Source organism: Chlamydotis macqueenii, chromosome 4 (assembly GCF_036417535.1).
Source record: "Chlamydotis macqueenii isolate bChlMac1 chromosome 4, bChlMac1.mat, whole genome shotgun sequence".
NCBI lineage: Eukaryota > Metazoa > Chordata > Aves > Otidiformes > Otididae > Chlamydotis > Chlamydotis macqueenii.
The window spans coordinates 39,437,428-39,458,710 of record NC_141559.1 but is presented as its reverse complement, the minus strand read 5'-3'; the positions used below and the strand labels follow the sequence as shown (position 1 = coordinate 39,458,710).

At 36.2% G+C, this 21,283-nt stretch overlaps 1 non-coding gene across 1 annotated transcript; it reads left to right on the top strand.

Annotated features, from left to right (window-relative positions):
* The first annotated feature begins 20,687 nt into the window (after positions 1 to 20,687).
* Positions 20,688 to 20,851, top strand: LOC147600956 (U1 spliceosomal RNA). Its single transcript, XR_015258584.1, has one exon. It is a non-coding gene; the product is annotated as a U1 spliceosomal RNA (small nuclear RNA).
* Positions 20,852 to 21,283: the final 432 nt, after the last annotated feature.

Here is a 21,283-nt window from a genome sequence, read left to right as displayed (position 1 = left end):
TTCTCCATTCTTTCCTCCCTTGTAGCATTTTACTAGAAAGTGATTTTGTGCCCTCACAGTAATAACAGTATGCTTTCCCAGGGTCTAGCCATCTGTGGAAAGGCAAGTCATTCAGCCCAGGAATAATGAAGGAAATTAACAGGATTACAGCACTGCATGGTGCCCTCCAGAAACTCCAGGGATGCATTATTTAGCAATGTGCACCAACAGCAGCACAAACTGCATTCAGATTAATTGGTCTTGCTTCTCAGCAAGGCAAATTATCCAGGATAGAATATCATGTCATCACAAATTTAATGCTTTAAACTAAACAACCAGAGGCACCTCTACTAGGACAGCGTACTCCACCTATCTGGAAAGTACAAGCAATCTCCTTCACCAGTGCTATCTGCAAAGGTGCCGCCTCCAGGTCTAACAGCAAGGCATTGCATGTGAGAAGTCATACCTTTCTTTCTCTTCAGCCATATCTCCCACCAGCAGTACCTGTGTAGATTACAACGGTCTATGTGGCTTCTCTGAAAGCTCTTTCTTTGTCCTACTTTATTTTATTGCATCACAGAAGACCGTGTCTATCTGACATAAGAATAAGGGAATCCAGTATCCAAGCAGTTCATATATTTAAGGACTTTACAAAGCTTTGTTCTTTCTTTTCCATGTGTGGCTAGGATGTCTTTAGAAATAGCTCAGTAGCCTTTCATTTTAAATAGTAGATACTTATTTTTCCACATCAATTATACATCTTTGCCAACAGTAGGAGACGTGGGAAAGAATCACGTAGGTTTTGCACAGAGTGTGATACATGTTCTCCATTGGCCCTAAACCCACAACAAACAACTTTCACAAATGTTGGCAAGTCTAAGCTAGAGATATTGCTCTCATCTTACAATAACTGAATAAAAATTTACTTTCTAAAACTATCTACACCTTTCTTGACAGTTTTATTGTGAAAGACAGAACAGAACAATTAAAGATGTTATTTCCTAATAAAACTTTTCTCATATTTTGGTCTCCTCTGACAGCTCATTAAGATTAGTAAGTGTTGGTAGGTAACAGTATTCAGGAGGAGCTCAAAGTTGCACCTCTAGTTTAATGGTAGACTGGTAGATTATTTTCTTTCTGCGAGATGCCTGAGCGTGTTAAGGATACAGAGGCATATGCCGTACTCTGTTTAGGGTTTGGCTTCTCTTAGGAAATGTGAGAAGGTGCAGATGGCTTATATTGTACCCGTCCTTTCTGAAGGATGAGCTGTTACTGTTAACGATGATATAACAGTCTCATACCGTTATCCTTACCACCATAAAGCTATAAAAGTCAATTAGAAAAGTCTGGCCATGTAAATTTCATTCTCAGTTTCCATCCCTACAGAACTTAACTGGTCAGGAGGCATGGAAGTCAGAATGACTTTCTTTTTCCTGGCAAACACAAAACCCCTACTAAATGTGCAGTCTGTGCTTACTAGATATGGATTGTTAGACATCAATAAGACCACATTGCAAACTGAAAGCCAGTAGAGAATGATCACTTGCCTTTTTGTATCACTCAAAATTCATAGTGAACAAGTGGAGTCAGACATTGTAAGCCTTTCAGATTTACAAAATTGTATTTTTCTGGTTTATGATGGACATAAATATAAATTCTCACCTGCAGAGAGAGAGAGTACAATCAGATAACTGAAGGGATTTGCAAGAAAGAGTTCAAGCTGAAATTTCCTTTCCCACTGAGCACTCCACAACAGACAACACTCCCTTTGCAGGTGACACAGAAGCATAGAAGATTCTTTTAAGAAGCTTATAATACTCGAACTACTATGTCTAACAGTCCCATGTGCATACAAAGATATTCCTGAATCTATTTTTAAAAGCAAAATAATGAAACTGTTTGTAAAGGTACAAGTTTTATATTCAATATTAAATAATAGAAAACATATAACTTTCAAATTGTAGTTAAGTGAAATATTTGATAGCTAGTAGGGTAAGTATAAAAATTTTCAGTTTAATACTCAGTTTTACTACAGCAAGTACAAAAATCCAGTGATATAGCAATGAAATATGAATCTATGCACATAAGCAACAAAAATTTTTTATACGACAAGAGTTTTACTAAGAGCCCAGACGTAGAAAAGTTGCAAATATTTTTCCTGCCAGTAGTATTTTATTCTAGAATATCAGCTGCTAAACATTTATTTCAGAGGTGAGGCAAATCACACTAAAAACTTACGCTATACATCAAACTTTCTGGCCAAGTTCTTAGGTTTTCCATTTTCTAAGGTTATAAATAACTGCAAATGTAGTAACTTCTACCATCTTCCTTGATTTACTTCTTTTCTCCAGTAGTGACTGCCAGTTGTTGGACACTAGTTCTAGCCATTAGATGACAAAAAAAACCCCCATATGCTAGATTTATCTCTTCCATTCTTTCTCCCATATTCTACCTTTTTCACAAAATGCAACTTTTAGCTAATGACATTTTCTTTGTTTTAATGAAAGTGGCATGCCTAGTTGCTACCTCCAACTTGTATGAGAGATCACGTGGCTTTAAAGAGCTTCTGTGAAAATACGATCTCAGTCAAAATATTGCTTGCAATTATATCACTGTAGACTTCTCAAGTGTTCTGAGGTGAACTAGAGAAAAACCCTTGTCCTTCTCATCGTGCATGACACTGGCCTCATGTTAGTCACCTAAAATCTCTCATTTGTCTTAAAATAACTAATTTATGGTGAACTTACAACACACACCTCCAGAAAACAGGGATACCACAGATTTCACTCTATTTGTTTCAGTGAAGCTTTGCAAGATAAACACTATATCTGGGTTGGTTTTTTTTCCAGATCTACTTCCACTGCACATTGAGTAGTGCTGTCTCAAATAATTTACAGAGAGGAAATAAGATACATAACCAGTATGAAAGGAGAAAGATATGCTTACTCACCAGCTACAGGAAAGAACTTGACTTAATATGCTAATGCTTTTTATTTGAGTCAGAAGACTTGAATCTATATGTACTAACTTCTCCTGAATCAGCTAGTAAAAAACTGATACCCAAAAATGTTTGTCTGGCAAAACATACTTTCACACAGGGTAAGATCCCGAGACAGTCTAAAAAGTCCTAGACTCTTCTAATTCATATAACCAGAAACAGAAGTATATCCCAGTACAGAATCTAGGAAGTATACTTTTCTAAGGTAAGTCTTAGATAAGCGAAGTTCCAGAACATAAATAATTGAGAAGCAATCTTTAAAAGTATGTCTTTTTGCAGTGAAAACTGCTGACATTTTCCCTTTTTAGTACATCAGGATGAGTATTCCACTACAATCTAAGCACTATAAGTCAGTAATTCTTCTGCAAGTGCATTTTCTCACAGATTTCATCGACTTTCAACAATTTCTACGCAGTGTTGATTTCCTCCTTGTTCTTGTTAAACCCATTACACTTTGTTTTGCAAGTATTTTGCTGACTCTTTCCCAGCAAATTCTTCCTTGTAACACTATTTTCTATCTTGAAAGGATTCTATGCTGATTGGAATGGGAGCAACCTGAGCTAAAATTCACAGGAGCATATAACAGCAGCATTTGGCTCACACGCTATCTCAGCCTATAGCCCTGTCACGACAGCTGCTCCCATGACAAATGATAGGAGCTTACAAACAAGGCAGAGTTGCAAAGGATAGTGGATTTCAAGGAACAATCTTCTGAGTTATTTGCAGATAGAGCAGCTATTTACAGTGCCTAGTGCAGTATTTACAGTGCGAAAATGGATATGAGCTCCTTTAGCATTCCCTAGCTGCTACTGATGTTCTCATCTATTTTCACTCGTCTCCTCTTCTCTATCCTCTCCTCCTCATTCCCCCCCAATACACATACACAAGCACACATAAAACTCCATTCTGCTTGGAAATGCTTTCCTAGGAAGTTTCATGAGGACAAATTCTGGATAATAACACAAGATACAAGAAAGTCATTACAGGAATAATAAGAAGAGTGCTTGTTTATTGTGGCACTGGTGTTTATTCCAATGAAAGCTTTCTGCTTCTTTCTAGCTACAATGTTATTTAATTTATAGGTGTAATAATAAATCTTCTGACATTAAATGCAATCTAATTTCTATGAGACAATGTATTCTTAATATTTTACCCACTGTACTGCCTATATTTTGACCAAGTCTGTGCAAACTGTTCATAAACGTTCATGACTGAATAATAACAAAAATTTCTAAATTGTCTTCAACAGAAAACTCTGCATCTGTACCTGAACCATCTACAGTCCAAAGAAAGACTTAAAAAAAAAAATCTGGCATCACCAATCAGTAGTTAGAATCCTGGAATAGTCTTGAGCATTTGAAAAATCTTGTTTCCATATACTATACTATAAACTGCAAAACAAGATATTACTTGGGTCTGAGAAATACAAAGTGGTCAGATAGCCTGAGGACTCAATAGACCTGCAAAACTTTCCTTCCTTAGGAAACAGCTCTTCGGATTTAACCTTGCCCTTGCATCTATAGTTTACTATATCTCAGAGTAAGCAAATGCAATGCTATTTCCTAAGAGGAAAGAGATTCCTAAAATGTAATCAAACACAGGCCTTCATTCTGTTTAATTGTCTAAGTAGTCACTCAAGGTGAATGACATAGAAAAAAGAAAAAAAAAAGTCCTTGCATTTCAGCACCTCACAAAAGGACAAGGAAAAATTTTGAACATGACCAAATGTATCCTAACAAGAATTAAAATTTCTTTGTGTGATTCTGTCAGTACTTACCTTCCATATTTGAGTGACATATTCATTCATTTTTCAAAGCTTTCAATTTGCTAGGCACTGAAACAGAAAGTAAGATAAATTTATACGTTCACACGATGAATATTCACATACCCTAACTTTAAGAGTCTGAGGCTGAAGACATTAGTCTCCTTAGACTTAGATTGCAGTGGAGAAGAGAAGGGTATTGCTTTGTGCAATTCAGAGAAATAAAATTCATCTCCTCTCCTGAGGAGAAGTGAAGAACAAGTCTCAGTGGTGCAGGAAGTTTAGGGAAAGCAGCTGAACTTAAACAACCACATTGGTGATGGGAATATACTCCCATTGTTTTCTTTCCTCACAGTATTTTATATAACCAAATACTTTTGTCAGCACACCTGTGACCTCAAAGAACAGACCAAGAGAAATTGCTATTGACCACTGACATTCGCAAATGTGGCATAGCAATACTTATACATATGCAGAATTTTCTTGATTACAATAACCCTTTGATTGCAAAATTAAAAGGAAGCAATAGAAAAATGCTCTGTGGAAAACTCTCTGCTTAGACCAAGCTCTCTAATTACATAATTTTAAGTCAAAGCAAGAACAGCTAGCAGCTGAGATTCAAGTATCTACAGTGAAGCAGTTGGAGTAGGGACTTAGTTGCTTCTGGCATAACCCAGGTAAGTAGAGTCACACTTTTTTGGACCAACAGATAGTTAATTATTTATAGAAAATAAAGAACAGATTGAAAGCAACCTATCCCAGTACAGTTAATTGCATGGTAGGAAGGATATTCATCTGGGATGTGGACTAATCATACAAATCAAATCTTGAGTTTGAGCCTGGCAGGAACTTTAGTTAAAGAAGCATTTAGTTTTCTAGCTACAGCTAAAGGTATAATTCATGCATATAAGAAGTCCTATAGACTGCCTCCACTGCTCAAACGTCTCTGAAAGTATTATGTAGGAAATGAGATATCACCAGATAATACATTGTTAAAGACAGAAGAGAAAAGTATGACAAAACATGGTAACTCATAAGACAGATTCCTTGCATAAGCTGAAAGAAAATCAGATTACTTTTAATACAGTAAATGCTTTTAATACAATCTAGTTAACTTTCAAGAGCTGTGGCACAGAGAAAAACATTTCTCCTCTTCCAGCATTTCAGGCTGTCTATACCAAAAAAGCCATGAAATTGTACAGATGGTACAGTTTCATCTTGCACTTGAATGGAGTACAAGATCAAGAGGAAAAGATTTATCTGTGGAGAGTTTTGTACGCTCTCACACGCTGGTGTTGTTTCTCATACACAGACAGCTGGCACAGTGATCAGTGATTGTATTTTTCTGTACCACCCTATCGGGCATTTTCAAATCATAGGAAAACCTGGTGGGATCTTTTTCACAATCACAGCCAAATTTGACTTACAATTTCCCCACTGTATTTCATCTGCAATTGTAAGTTAGCCCTACATTAATTTTGCACATCATGTCATGTGGCCTCATCAGGACTTTGGACGACATTGTGACTTAGACTTGTTTACTGACCATGTTCTGCCTCAGACTACAAATCACTACTGAAAATGCCAAGTCTTTCTCTCACCAGTGCGTATACCAGAGCACAAATCACTTACAGATTCACCATGCAGATATACGAAGAGTTTTACATGTTTTTTAAAAAAATAAATTATAGCAACCCTGATAGTCCTTTGAATTACAGCGCTGTAAATCAAAACCGACTCTATTTTAGTCAATTATACTACACAGCTATAAAACTGGCCTAAGAGAATAGAAAGTCAAAAACCCAACAAGTTCTCTCTCATTTGTGTATGTGTGTGTGTGCAATAAGCCACCTGTAACTGCCATACTTTACCACAGGTTTAAAGGTGAAAAACTTTTATAGCAGACGACACTAAAGCGTGATCAAAGTACTGCTGACATGTTTAGTCCAACATGTTGCTTACAGCTTTACTGCAACAAGGAAAAGTATTAAAATTATTATTTCTTTGTAATTGATCATGTTACATCAGACTTTCCCAAGGTGCACTAATATTGGGGTAAAAACAATATGTAAGCTTCTTGAAAATATCCTCATACTAAAAAGTCCTGCTGAAACAACCAGAGGGGCAGGATGGGATGCAGTATGCTCTTCAAAATATTACTTTGAGCTGCCCTGGTTGTATCTGTGCTACTAGCATTTTCAGATAGACAATAATAGTGTGTATCTAATGCCAGTCACCGGCACAAGCCTGGTGGAGGATTTTGTCAAATACTTTCTTTCTGTGAAATGAACAGCAAGAAGTAATGCAAGTTCAGAAAATATCTGGCATTTACGCAGACAGAGACTTTCTCTGTGCTTTCCTATTTGCAATTTTTTTTCTCTCACAGATGGTGCTATAGCAACTGAAGATGTGATAACTTCCAAAAAAAAAAAAAAAAAAAAACCAAAAAAAAACCACAGAAGAAAAGCACAGTATTCACATTTCAAAACATTAGCAAGCAAGAAAGTCTCAATTAGATACATTCATTTTAAATATTATTCTTTTTTTTTTTTCTAAAGAATTAGGCTAATTTTCAAGAACTGTTTTCATAATAATTATGCGCCTTTCATTCATTATTTTAGCCACTGAAACATGAGTTAAATCTGTACGTCAGGTCATTTTGGCCTATATTTGCAGAGAAATTAGTGAACTGAAGTGCCTGGAAGGGTCTTGCTTAGAAACTGCAGGTTGTCATGCTGTTTAATTTGAAAAAAAATTGATGGTCTTTCAAGCCTGATAGGAAAAACTAGGAACCTCAGACTTGTGGTCATTTCTGAGGGAAAAACATGAGTGAAGACTAAAGGAGCAAATTTGGTTTTCCTTTAGAAAAATACCTTTTTACATTTTTAGGAAGCAGAAGAATTATTTACCTTGTTATATTTCTAGAAGACTACGAAAAAATAAGAGAAATATCTATGTAGAACTTGCAAATATGAAAGGGAAATACAAAGTGTTGCTACAGAGGACCTGAACACCCATGTAGAGGTAGTGTGTTACTAATCCCTAGGTGGGCTTTGACACTAAATCAATTGTAAAAAATCAACCATCTCTTCAAACACATCTATCATGGAGGGGAGAAAGTCTTAAATGCTTAAATGAAAAGCCATAGAAAAGCATAAAGAATCACAACATACAATTTGCAATTCCAAATCTTTTCACAGCTCCTAAAAGTAAAACTCTGCGGCATTCAGACTGATAAAGTGGAAGCAAAGTAAATACAAAATGTAAAGAGAGAGATAGGATAATGACTTCATTTGAACTATTTTGTGAACAGATCAATAAGTCAGGGAGTCAATGTTTTTTTTTTTAATTATAAATTAAGTCAAAGCTGAATAACAAAATGAAAAATGCCATGAGAATGCAGAACCATGTCAGAGCTGACATCATCAGGAAGATAGAAAGACCACAACTGGCTGAACTTTCAAAAACAAATATGACAACTTATGTTTTATTAAGAGCATTAATGACCCATTTGTCATTCTATCACTAACTCAGCAGGGTCTGCAAATCTTTATTTGACACACTGAAACAATAATGACTAAAGGCATTCATTGCTTTTACTGTTGTTGTTCTTTATAGTATCCAATGGGAACAAGTACGTAAGTGAAAAGAAGGATAGTAGGTAAGGAAATTAACTTACCCTGGATTTTATGTAACTGAAGGCAAGGTCAGTGTTTCATTTCACCCTTTTGTTAAAAAAAAAATAAAATATATGTATACTGAGTTATTAATACCATACCATGGGAACGTTGTTGCTAGAGTTGTGTACATAAAGCATGCAGATGTTGTGAATATTGCACATCACACAAACAGGTATCCGGGTCAACCTCTAGTTCGACACATCATAGTATCCTCAGTATCCTTGTTACGAGATGGTAGAAACTGCAAAGTTGCATCAAATAAACAAGACAACAAGCTGGACTAGTCTGCTTATAATGCTATTTTCATTCCTTAATGCTTTCCAGCTGACTACATGAAGATCTAATATTAGGATCAATAAAACCTACAATAAAGAGTTCATAAAGAAGTAATCTATTTCAATAAACATGAACTGCAAAGAAATACATGACAAGATTCCATATCCTTGCAGGACAGGGGGAAAAACACAGGTCTGTGTCAATGTGGAAAAGAAAATCTGTTCTGAACAACGACAAAGGACAGCTCTAGAGCCTGCTCATACAATACCTGTGCTAGATGGAGGCACTATTGGCCTTACTAAGGAGCACCATAAAGTTCTGCCAAAACAGGAGCATCTATTTATAGGATGGTATGAGCAGTGTTAACATAGAGTCCACCTGCAGCTCTAGAAGATTTTCAGGTGACTGGTGCAAAAATAGATGGAAAGTAAATACCAGAAAGCAAAAAAACCAATCAGTTAGAAAAGTCTGTAATTAAGGCTGCATGTTTAAATTAATTCATGTGTCTCCTCTGCATTTCTGAATTACGATAAAGTCAATTACATAATTAGAAACATTTCACTCTTCTTATTCAATAAATAGCAAGTCACTGTTTTGAAGAGAATGTTCTTGGTTTCATTTCCTTCAGGAGCTGAAAGGATTATGGCAAACCAAATGAGATACTGCAGGGGAAGAAAGAACAATCACATGGCTTAAGAATTTTTACATTCTCCTGGAATATTAGATTTTATCCTTGTCTCTGAAAAAAAAAAAGTTCCTAGAGGAATCTGGACAAAATACTTCAACTGAATCTTTTAGAAATCCTAACTGATCACTCTCCATTATTTAGGCATAGAAATCTGAGATCTGATGATATAAATTGCAAAACCACAGAGTATTCACTTGTGAAAATTATGTCAGTGCAGTTTGATTTTATGAAATCAAATGTCAGTGCTTTGGTTTTAAAAAATGCAAGATTCTGAAATTTTCTGAACTACAAATATCATGTCATGCACCCTGGATTAGCAGACAAAATAACTGATGTTTCATGTGCTTTAAATAATATTGATAAAATTGAGCCAATACTATACACTTACATCATATAAAAACATATGAATAAATAAGAAATACCGTCTCCAGGGCAGGGTTGAAATATAATTCAGTACTTTAGATTGGGCTTGCATATTGAGAAACAAAGATAAAAAATTATTGAAGCTGAGTGTCTACTGCTTATCCTCTGCGCCAAACAAGTCTTCAAGGGGACAAGGAGGGGAAATCATGCTCGTGTCTTCTGTTTCAACAGCTCTTGTAAGCAGAAAGAAGCTGATAAACTTAAGGTATTAATAATTATTCCATTCAGTGCATCTCTTGATACACACAGGATGAGTTAGCAATCCCATCTTATTTTCAATGAATCCTAATTGTTTTCTACCCACTCTACTCTCTCTAATTTTGTTTCCAGCCAGTCTTACCATCATACAAATTTATTTTTGTGGACCCAATCCACACAGACTAAGAGATTTGGTCATATTTCAATTTTAATTTTTTTCATTTGTCATTATTTTTTTTCTTAATTAGTTCACTGTTATGCTTAGAGGTCAAGTATAAGGATCAATAAAACAAGCAACAAACAAGCCATAAAGAAACAATCTCTACTGTTTATTGGACCGGGCTTACAGTAATTTAGTATATGAACTGAATGCTAAAAATGTTAAATTGTCTGTAACAGAACAATTCAAATTACTAAGTTTCTTTTATAAAATTGAAAACTATATATGTATGCATATGAATTCATAATACAAGATGTTTTTTACTTCAGAGGATGGTTTGAGAGTTGTTTTCCTTAGGCATAAAATTGCCACTCCAAAATATTTTAAATAGTTGTGGAGGAGATAATAGGGGTTTGTGACCTACACACACATGCACAGGCACACAAACAAAATAGTGAAATATATTACATAACAACTACGAGCCAAATTTATTCCCATGCTCCTGAAAACTGTATATAATAAGATACCATCATCTTTTCTATCTAAACAAAAATCTGGATTATTACAAATGGTTGAAACAAGATAGTATGGATCTGGCTGATTTTCAGTCAGAAATCTTAGTGAGTTCTGACAAGAACCTTGATCCATATAATTTAATATTAATAGCAACCTTTTACTGGCTTATACAGGAATTTTGGTTCAAATCCAAATGTCTTCAAACTAAGGCAATTGCTAGAAACTGCAGAGAATATTAATATACCATGCAACGATGGTGTGTTTGTTCCTGATGTAAAACAAATTTGCTCCAGTTTGTTACCAGCTGAGAATCTGACCAAAATGGATTGACAATTTTACTGCAACCACCCCGGGACCCATCCACACACACTCATCTCTTGCAATGTTCAAACAGATATGCTATCTTTCTTACAGGAAAAATACAGGGGAAAAGATCAAATAGATGCAAAAAAAAAATTCTTAGTTAAGTTTATTTTTAAAAAACTCCAACTCTTTATGCTAGTTCTTCGCCTTGTGTCATTCTCTCATTTTCTATTTCAGGTTAGGTGTCAAGGAGGAAACATACCTGATTACATGTAAGTAGGAATTAATTAAAAAAAAAAAAATCCTGTGCTGTAACACATAGGAAGCAGACATTGTGTATTTCCATAAAGGTCCCTGTAGAGCAGTCTGTACTCTGGATCTACTATTAATCTGTTTTGACCTGAGAGCTAATACACTTGCCCACCTGTGAGTTACCACTTTTTCACTCACAAATGTCAGTGGTGCCGACTTACTGGAAGAATTAAGTCCCCTCCTTGCCTGAAACAAGTCTAAACCTAGCCTGGAAAAAGCATTACTGCCAAGGGAACCTGTGGATGGGCAATAAAGGTATGGCTTACTGCAGTCTAGGATTTAAACACTTCAGTGTTGAACTCCTCTGCTTCCCAGTAAACAAGCCTGAAAGCAGGGATTCCTTGAAGTAATACAGAAGGAGTCTCATACAGAAAAAAATAACTGCTACACCAGAGGTGTGATATACTTCTAGGCAACAGATGATAGACTACTCCTGGTCCAGATGGACCCGTTTAGGATAATGTCATTAAGGCAGAGCCCCTTAGGAGGTACTGATATGTCCCGAGGGAAAAAGAAGGAACCGTTAGACTGAGAATCATGTACAGCAAAGGAAAAACGAAAAATTCAGTTAACCCCGGCCATAGAAGGTGTATTTTCCCTGTGGTGTCATTATTAGTTAATTCACTTTCAGTGTATATTGGCAAGACTTTGGCATAGGAGATTTTGGTAGGCAATGGCCAGCTCTTGCATCTCATTACCTTCTCATTCTCAAAGCAGAAAGCCAACAGATGAGTTGATAATAATGGTAGTAACACAAGCAAGCAACATAATGCAGAGTCATCTTCTGTAATCTTGACTTGTAAAACAATTAACTGCTTTGCTTCACTTGGCATTTGTTACCTGGCATACATTTCATATTGCTCTGCCATGCGGCAGAAAAGCGTAACCAGATTTCACTGCATCTGGGATATGAGCAAATGAAAGCAAAGTGAAAATTGTAGATGTAGAAATGCAAATCACCAGCTGAAATAAAACAACAGAAGTACTGCACAGAAATAATCATCATCAGTTGGAGGCTTGGTGGTTGCTATGCGGTGAGTAATCATAAAGTCTTAACAGCTATAGGCATCCTTACTATTTGAGACTGTGTTAGCACAGTGAAATACAAGCATGCTCAGAAAGATTTTGTGAGTAGATTAAATTCATTAGTGTAGATGTAACCTCAGTGTATCAACCTATGAATCATGGCCAAAAGACTGAATTTTTCTAGCATTCACGGAAGTTTTAGCTTGATGTTGAGGTGCAATTACAGGCATGATAGGAAACTTTGAGGTCCAGAAATTATGCTTATTCAGAGAATCAACTGTCAGGCTTGGAGACTGTTGGATACCCTCTTTTTCAGCTCACTATCATTTTGATTACAAGTTGTGTCATAGGACATGGCTATAAAATTTAAAAAAAAAACCAAAAAAACAAGTTGGCACTGCGCAAGTCAATTAGAGTACTGTGACAGCACTGGCAGAACTGTGACTTGGAGTGAATGTCCCTGCTCCAGAAATACAGCATCATTTCAGTGCATGGCACTGGCAGCACATCAGGCAGCCCTCCATAGAGCATTTTGTTGGTTTAGGTGGAGATAGACAAGAAAACCTACAGCTGGCTTGAAGTGAATTTTCTTAAAATCTAGGGGTGGGTTTATTAAGCACTATTCTCCACTTCAATTTTGTCTAGCCCGCATGAAGACATCACATCATACAGCGAACTTGCAGGGCTCTGTCAAAGACAGTCTGCATCCTGGGATTTACTCCCTTCCAGTCTCATATAGGCCATGGTAGTAGAGGAAAAGCTACATTACCTCTGCACATGCTGTGCTGCTGATGTGATCACTATCAGAGCACTACATCCACGTATGACCTTCATATTTTAGGCAGAACATCAACAAATTGGAAAAAAAAAGATAAAACCCCAAGAACAATTAAAGAATCATAAATTTTGAGTTATAGAGAAATTAAGACGCTCATTCAATTTAGTTCATTAAAGAGAATCATACAACCTGAATATAAAATATGAAGAAACCAAATTCTTAAATGTATCTCTCATATTTCTCAAATTAAGATATAATGGGATCTGTACAAGTTTTGGATTGAAATTTAATATAAGTCTTTTTGCTTGTTTATTTAAGAGAGAGTGCAATTAGCAATTGGGATAGTTTACTAAGCATTATTCATCAATGAAAATGAGAGACTCAAGGGTATTTTTCTAGAAGCAGCAGCTACTGACTACCATGAATCTTCCAAGCAGAAAGAATTCACAGAAGTTCTCTATCTTCTGTAGCAAAAGAAGTCAGAGCAAGATGATCATGATGGTTCTGACATCTGACCTCAAAATTTATTAGCCTAAATAGTAATAAACATTTAAAATTTTGCTGAAGTCTCCGGAATGAGATACAAATACAGCCCACAGCACAAAACAACCCCATAAATTTTTGTTACTTTTCCAAAATACCACCTATATATACATACAAGGTAACACAGGTTCAGTATCTGGGCTTCAGAGTAGTAGAGCTTTGCGTAAAATGGAGATAATGAAGCTTTGAAACAATTTACTACATTTCACAATTTCTACCTGTATACTAGAAATTTCAGTAAAGAAAACCAAGTAAACTACCAGCAATTTTTGTATCCTCTTTTTCTACCCATAAGGAAGCAGACAAACTAAAATACATCCAATTAATCTTACTTATGAAGTAACCTGTGAATTTCTTTCAGTGAGAAATGTTCAAAGGTGTTTCCTTGGGGGAGGCACTCTGGCTTTAAGCACTTGTCTAATATATTTATTATATATATATATATATATATATATACAAGAAAATCTGTATAAAAGTGATTCCAATGTAGCTAGACAGATACATTTTTATTATTGTTATTATTATTTCAAGAGTTGACATCCACAAAAAAAAAAGCTCATTTTGGAGCATTCTCAAAGTACTTTCTCAAGCAAGGACATTTAAATGGCCTCTGACATTTTTGAAGACAGTTTTTCTATGAAAAGTGGCAAAACTCCTTCTTTTGGTATGCTGCTACAATCAAGGATTTTTACTCACCATAAAACATGTCAAAGTAATGGATGGCATTCCCAGTAAAGAAAATTAATTTAAACAAGTCAGGTAGAAACATATACCTTTCTGCAGAGAACAGATTCTTTGTAGAAGTTCAGCTTATTTATTGCCTTTGTGGAAAATCATCCTAGACAATTGTTTGGGACAGGTTTATTTTCCCAGTATATGCCTTAGAAATAAAATAAAATTCCAATTCTTCAACTGGTAATGTCACTTCTCTCAACCTGTGTGCAAAAAAAAAAAAAAAAAAAAATCCCTTTTAACTTCCAGCTGGCCTATTAGTTAGTTAATTAGTGCAGCTTATTACAAAATCAATAACAACATGCCATTGCTGACACATTTCCCATTTACAAATGTGAATACACAGAGCTTCCCACTACTTCATTATCGAATTTTTATATTGAAAAGATTCTTCTGTGAGTAACACATTAGGATGGCATGAAGTATCTCAGTTCCACATGTACAGAACACAAAAGTGAGAATTAGGAAAGATTGCTTACTACCTTTCTATTTCTATAAATTCTATTTATCAGACTTCTTTACTATATGAAATGTCAATAAAATAGAGTATTAAACCCACACATACATTTCTATATTCTTTAATACATATCTCTCCAACAACTGAAATTAAAAGAGCACAAAATTCACGCACCCCAACTCATGCAATCGCTGGCAGTATCAATTTCATGTGTCACTGAGCTCAATAACTTCAGGTGCACAAGTATCTCAGGTGTAAAACACAAAGGGGAACATCTGGTCAGATAAAGACATTGTTAATAGTCAATACCAACAGAATAATTCTAGCCAAAATACTGTTCTCCTAGCCGTTGCAGTAGTCTTTCTCAAAAAAAATCGTTAATGTCATCACATCAAAAAACAAAGCAAGTTTGACTCTTAGAGTAGACATACTTTGAAAAGATAGTAAGGCAGGATTTTGTCTTTACATTTTTAAAGACCTCGTAAATAATTCCAATGCCAGATAAAAGAGTGATGGTTACTCAATAATTTTTAAGGGTTATGTTATCAGTAATCAGTTTGCAAGATCTTAGAATCATAGAATAATTTAGGTTGGAAGGGATGTCTAGATGTCAGGTCAAGTAGTAAATCTCTCACTCAAAGCAGAATTGATAGGATCAGATTCCTTATGGCTGTGTTCAATCAAGTGTTGGGCATCTCAAGAATGGAGGTCCCAGAACCTTCCCAGGCCCTTGTGCCAGTGTTTGACCACCCTTGCAGTAAGAAAAACCTTTCTTTATATCCCATTTCACTGGCAGCAGCAAGCCACCAGAAGAGGTTTCTAGAAAATGCATCTCCCAGGAGAAGTTTCCTGAGGGATGAGCCCACAAACTGCTGTCACAGCTGCTCCCTCTCCATTAGCTGCCTCTGCTGTTATTTTTTGTTGCATGAGAAAAAGTTACCAGTAAGGAGCACAGTGAGGCTTTCAAATGCAGGATGCTATTGACTAAAATTTCCTTTTATGTGTTTGCCTAAAGCTGTTTGTCATCATGCTTAACCAAAGAGCATCTTGTCTCAAAAGCAGGTCTCTGGCCCTGTTATTGTAGCTACTTTTGATTCTCTCTAAGCTCAACCTGTTCTTAAAGCAGTTTGTATTTTCTTTATATGAAGAAAATGTACTATGAGCTGTATTTGTATCTCATATTTTTTATATTATTTTACTGAGAATAGCAAAAAGTAGACATGGTACATTGCTTCCTAAGCTGAAAGATTTCTGTAGCATGTATGCAATGTCTCAAAATAACCTTCTCACCTGTACTTGGCAGCAAGCAATTCAGTGGTCTAAAGAACATTTATGTGGATCCAGATATTGACAGACAAATTACGAGGCTGTATTTTTTTTTTTGCTGCAGGACAAACATTGAAAGCAGAAACTAGCACTGAAATTATTAGAAAAAAAACCTCAAAATAATTGTATCTAGATTTTTGTCACAGACAAAATGCTCAGAAAATTCTGATTAAGTTGTTCTGCTCACCCGTTTCGTCAAGTCCCAGCACGCTGGACATGTATATTCTAAGTTTGATTTTGTCTCACAGTGTTAGAACATTATTTCTTTTTTTGATCTCTCTGACATGTTTCCTGACTGCTGGCACTCCATCTTTTACTTCTTTACAGGAAACAGGAGATCCACAGCCCAAGTACTGTAGGTCCAGGTTACAACACTGATCTCTAAAAGGTTCACCAGGAGCATAAGTTATTCTAGTCATATGATGATACTGGGTTAGAGGTCAAATCTTCAGTGATATTTAGAATGAAGTAAGCAGGTGGGATTTGTACGTATCCACAGTATTGCACTTAGTTCCAAAAATACAAAACAATAAGCCCTACAGAAACCTATCTTCATTCATTTTGGCTCTTCTCTAAGTTACAAAGTGTTTCTATGCATTGTTGGTCTAAATAAGCTTCTTATGTGGCCAATTAACAGTTTCTCATACTTACTTTAGAGATTAGCCTTTAAAGGCTCATCAGGTCTTCAAAGTCTTTCTTAAGTTAATTGATTTCTAAAGTTCAAACTTGAAGAAAAAGAGCATATAAACCGTGCATACAGGGACCCCGAAATCATCACCAGGACACTTACTGTTAGTCACTCACTCACAGATGAAGCTAAACTGCAGTGATGAAGTGGTGGAGCTGTGGCAGTCCTAGGGGACACCGGGAACCTATGCAGCAGGTTTTCCTACATTTACAGAAAATGGGTGTATTTTGTCCCATAGCAATCCATCAGTTAACAGGCTCTTTGAGCCAGTGATTAGCAGGAAGCAGTTGCAGTGAGGACCTAATGAGTGCTTTCAGATTAGCATCAGTGTAATCTATCAGAACCCGCCCAGGAAGAGCATAGTCAGGCACAGTAGAACATAAAAATAAAAGTAAAGAGAAGAAGCACAACAGCAGTTCTGAAATACATGTTCTGAGTAAAAATGATATATTTCTTGTTGACAGTCGAAAAAAAAAAATACTTTCATAATCAACTTTGAAGCTAAAATAGGGGTAAATTTTATTCTGGATATAGCTACTTTTAGGAGTTATTTTTCAAGTTGCAGTTTCTAGTAACGCATATGCTTTTCCTTATTTCCTATGTTTTCCTTGATTCATCCCTTTATTGTTTTTGATATGTTAGTGGAAAATCATTACTTCTTACTGACTATTGTTATCTTCTGATTTTTAAAGGCTTAGATATCTTCTTAGACACTTAACATCATATATAGTGATTTGTGACCAATACAGTTCTCCATCTAGTGATAGTGATCTACAGTTGCTTTACTTAGTAGTCTGAAGCCTGTGTAAGTGGTTAAATGTCTGGATCATTTATTCAGGTATTGTAGCTGAGCAGGCTAGACAGAGTAGCCCCGTACTTGGTTCTTACGTACCCTGCTAACAGCTCACAACTGACAGTTCAAATACGGAAGCACAAATTTCTTCTTTCAGCAGCAAGAAATATGCCCCTGGCATCTTTCTTCTGCACTTGTCAGTCACAAAGCTGCACACCATACAGATTCTGAAAGCAGCAGTGGCACCACAAGAGATACAAAAATACTGGTATTCAGGGATTTGAAGTAGAGGCTTGGTTTCAAGGAAAATAAATGAGAAAATTCTTTGCAAATATTCCACAGACTCTATGACATTACTCTATAACACCAGTGCTTTCACTGTGTACACCTTGACAACTTATTTGGATAGCTTTGAAATTACTTGCTGCTTGTTGCTTTTAAATTAGTGCAAAATCCAATTTTTTCATCACAGAACTGACAACACATAAATCATTTCTTTGATAAAACTCTCCAGATATTTTCATAATTTTACCACAATCTTTTTAAAATCACAGCTATAATAAAACAAATTTTTGAAGTTGTGGCTTTAAAAAGCCTTCACTCCACAACCAGGAGGTGTATGGAAACAGGCCGAAATCTGCCAAGCTGAACCTCATGGATTTCAATACAACTCATATTCCTTAAAGTTCTGATACACAGGAGTCAAGTGGCTAAAGAGATAAGGCTGCTTATAAATCTAGGTAAAAGGTGTTCCCAGATCACACTTTACGCTGCACTTTCTCTACTTTCTACTTTAGCTGGGAATCAAACAATCCTATGCCCCATAGAGGCCCTTCTGTGGAAAGTTCCAGAAGGCCCAATGGAGTGAGAATGACCTCCCAGGTGCTGGTATGAACATTTTATTCTGAAAGAAAGAAAGTTCCAGTCTAAGACTCCTAGTACATGGGTCTTGGGAAGTAATCTAGTCTAGAGAACTGATTTTGTTACTGCTTTTCTTTTTTTTTTTTTTTTTTTTTTGGCCAAGAATTAAAGCTAAAAAGATCTGCCCATTTTCAAGGAACTTACATTTCCCTTGATAGTGCACAATTTTTCCCCGATGTTTGCAGAATAATACACTGTGATAAGAAAATGCTATGCTAGACAGAGAATACAATAAAGTTTATAAGAAAGGAAATATATATATATATATAATTTTTTTTTTTTTTTTTAAAAAAAAAGCCCCACAAACACAGAACACCTCAGAAGAAATTCCTGGCTCATCCTCTCTGAACACTCAAGGTGCTTTGTGCAAATACAACACTCCAATATCTGTCTGCTCCACAGTCCCACAGGGAACGTGAGCTATGTTTTAAAAAGCAGATTTGTCTAAACCTTATGCGATATAAGGTGAAGTGCTTCCCTCAAGTATACCATGGAGTCCTGCTCTCTGCACTGTAGAACAGGTCTGCTGTCTTCATGTATCACTGCAGATACAACTTAGAGGACGTGCAGAAAGGAGTGCTCCATCCAGAGACAGCATAAATTTTTAGTGCTTGTGAAAGCCAGGTTAGTAGAGACAAAGACAAAAACAAGCAATAAAGCAAATAAGATTCAACTCTTTCAAGTAACAATGCACAGGAGAAAACTGTGGGCAAAAGTGAATCATCAAAATATGAAGCACAACTATTTAAGCAGAGGGCCAAAATGGCTCTCAAAATCCTTTCTTTGTGCAGTACTACATGCTGTGTTACAACATGCATTATCAATTTTCCAGTAGAGTAATCCAACAATATTTTCTATACCATGTCACAGAACAAAGATTTGGATATTGTTTCCATTAAAAATTACAACTGTGATAATAATTTTTGAAAACATTCCAATGAGCCAACAACGTTTTTTGTTAGGAGAAAATGCATAACATTGAACCTTCCTTTCATTTTCGTCTTTGCTAGAAGGTAAATGGGATGATAATTTTCTTTCTTTGTCAGAAAAAAAAAAAAAGACAAATTTAGAAAATTGTTTATACTGTAAAGCACTGAAGTAATAGAGTAATGCAATGGAGTCCGTGGAACATTTTTGTAGCATTTTCAGTTATTTCCATGAAAGCAAACCTCTACCTTCAGTCTCTAAGGATCAGTGTTTTAATAAGTTTTGTGATACCACTGCTGTTTTACTGCACCATCTGCTCTTAGAAGTCAATCAAGAAACAAAGAGAATTTTGGAGGTGTTGAACAAAAAGCTTCTAAATACCAAGAGCAGACAAGGACAATCTTGAATTATTTCCATGTTTCTTTAGAATCTCCCTCATGCTTAGACAGTTCTGCATGGTTAGTCACGTTGGAACATAGGTGATGTATTTAACATGCAGCAAAGAATGTTATACAGTGTAACTTGCTACTTATAACACCAGTAAACTCTACTGCCATAAGGGTTTAATTCTTAGGGGAATAACACACAAGGTAACCAAACATTGCCACACAGTTCATGATTTGCAAGTCTTTCCCCTGCTTAGATCTTGTCTCTTCTAAGCAGCTTTCTCCTCATGCTCCTTTCATTTCCCTGTATGAGTACATGGGACCACACAGCTTACAATTAAAACCTGAGAATCCCTCATATAATTTTTTTCAAGTGTACAACTAAAACAAAAAGTTCAAACTATGGTATCAGAAAATTTGGGTGCTAGGAAATCTTACCAGCTCTGAAGTAAACTAAGACACCACCCTGCTGATTGACTGACCTTTGGAGGTGAAATGACAGTGTTGCGACCAGATGTGAAAATCATTTTATACGGAGGAGGCACATTAGAGTTCTGAAATAAGATTCCTTTACAAGACCAGCAAGCTATGAATTTCAAAGTGGTATCCTGATGACTTCTGCTCACAGGAGAATAAATGATCAAACACATATCAATAGCTTTGATCTATGTAGTGCAGGTGAAATGACACATTTGAACAGTACTACTTCAAAAAAAAGTGTCTAAATGAAGATTCAGTTCATTTAATACTTCCTATTTGGTCTTTCCAGTTAGCACAAACTTGTGGGCACAATATACTTATAAATTATAATAATTATACCTACCTGGCAGGGGAGACACCATAATAAGGCAGGCGGTTTTCCCAGGGTGAGGCTCATCCCTTGCACGCCCAGTGTTCTGACCGCTGCTATTTCCCCAAATGCGGGAAACACAACTGCATAATTTGTGGTAGTGAGGGACTGTGTTCATACTCTCCCCTAATTAATTTTAAAATAACTATCATAGTTTAGCCCTTCTCAGGACCAAGCTTCACAGTCTCTCACTCACTCCCCTCACCCTCCAATGGAGCAGGGAGGAGAATTGGTAATGAAAAGGCAAAACTCACGGGTTGAGATTAAAAAAACAAACAAACAAACAAAAAAAGTTTAAGAGAACAACAGCGAAAAAGAAAACAGAGATGGAGAACAAACAAACAAAAAAAAACCCCTCAAGAACTGAAAATACTTATAGCACATAATTTACAGATCACAGTGAATCCAGATGCCCAGCCTCCTCCCCATTAGCAGGAGGCTCCTCTCAGCACCCTCCTCACTGATATACTGAGCATGATGTCACATGGGATGGAACAGCCCTTTGGCCAATTTTGGTAAACTATCCCAGCTGTTGGCTAATTAGTAACCTATTCCAGCTGT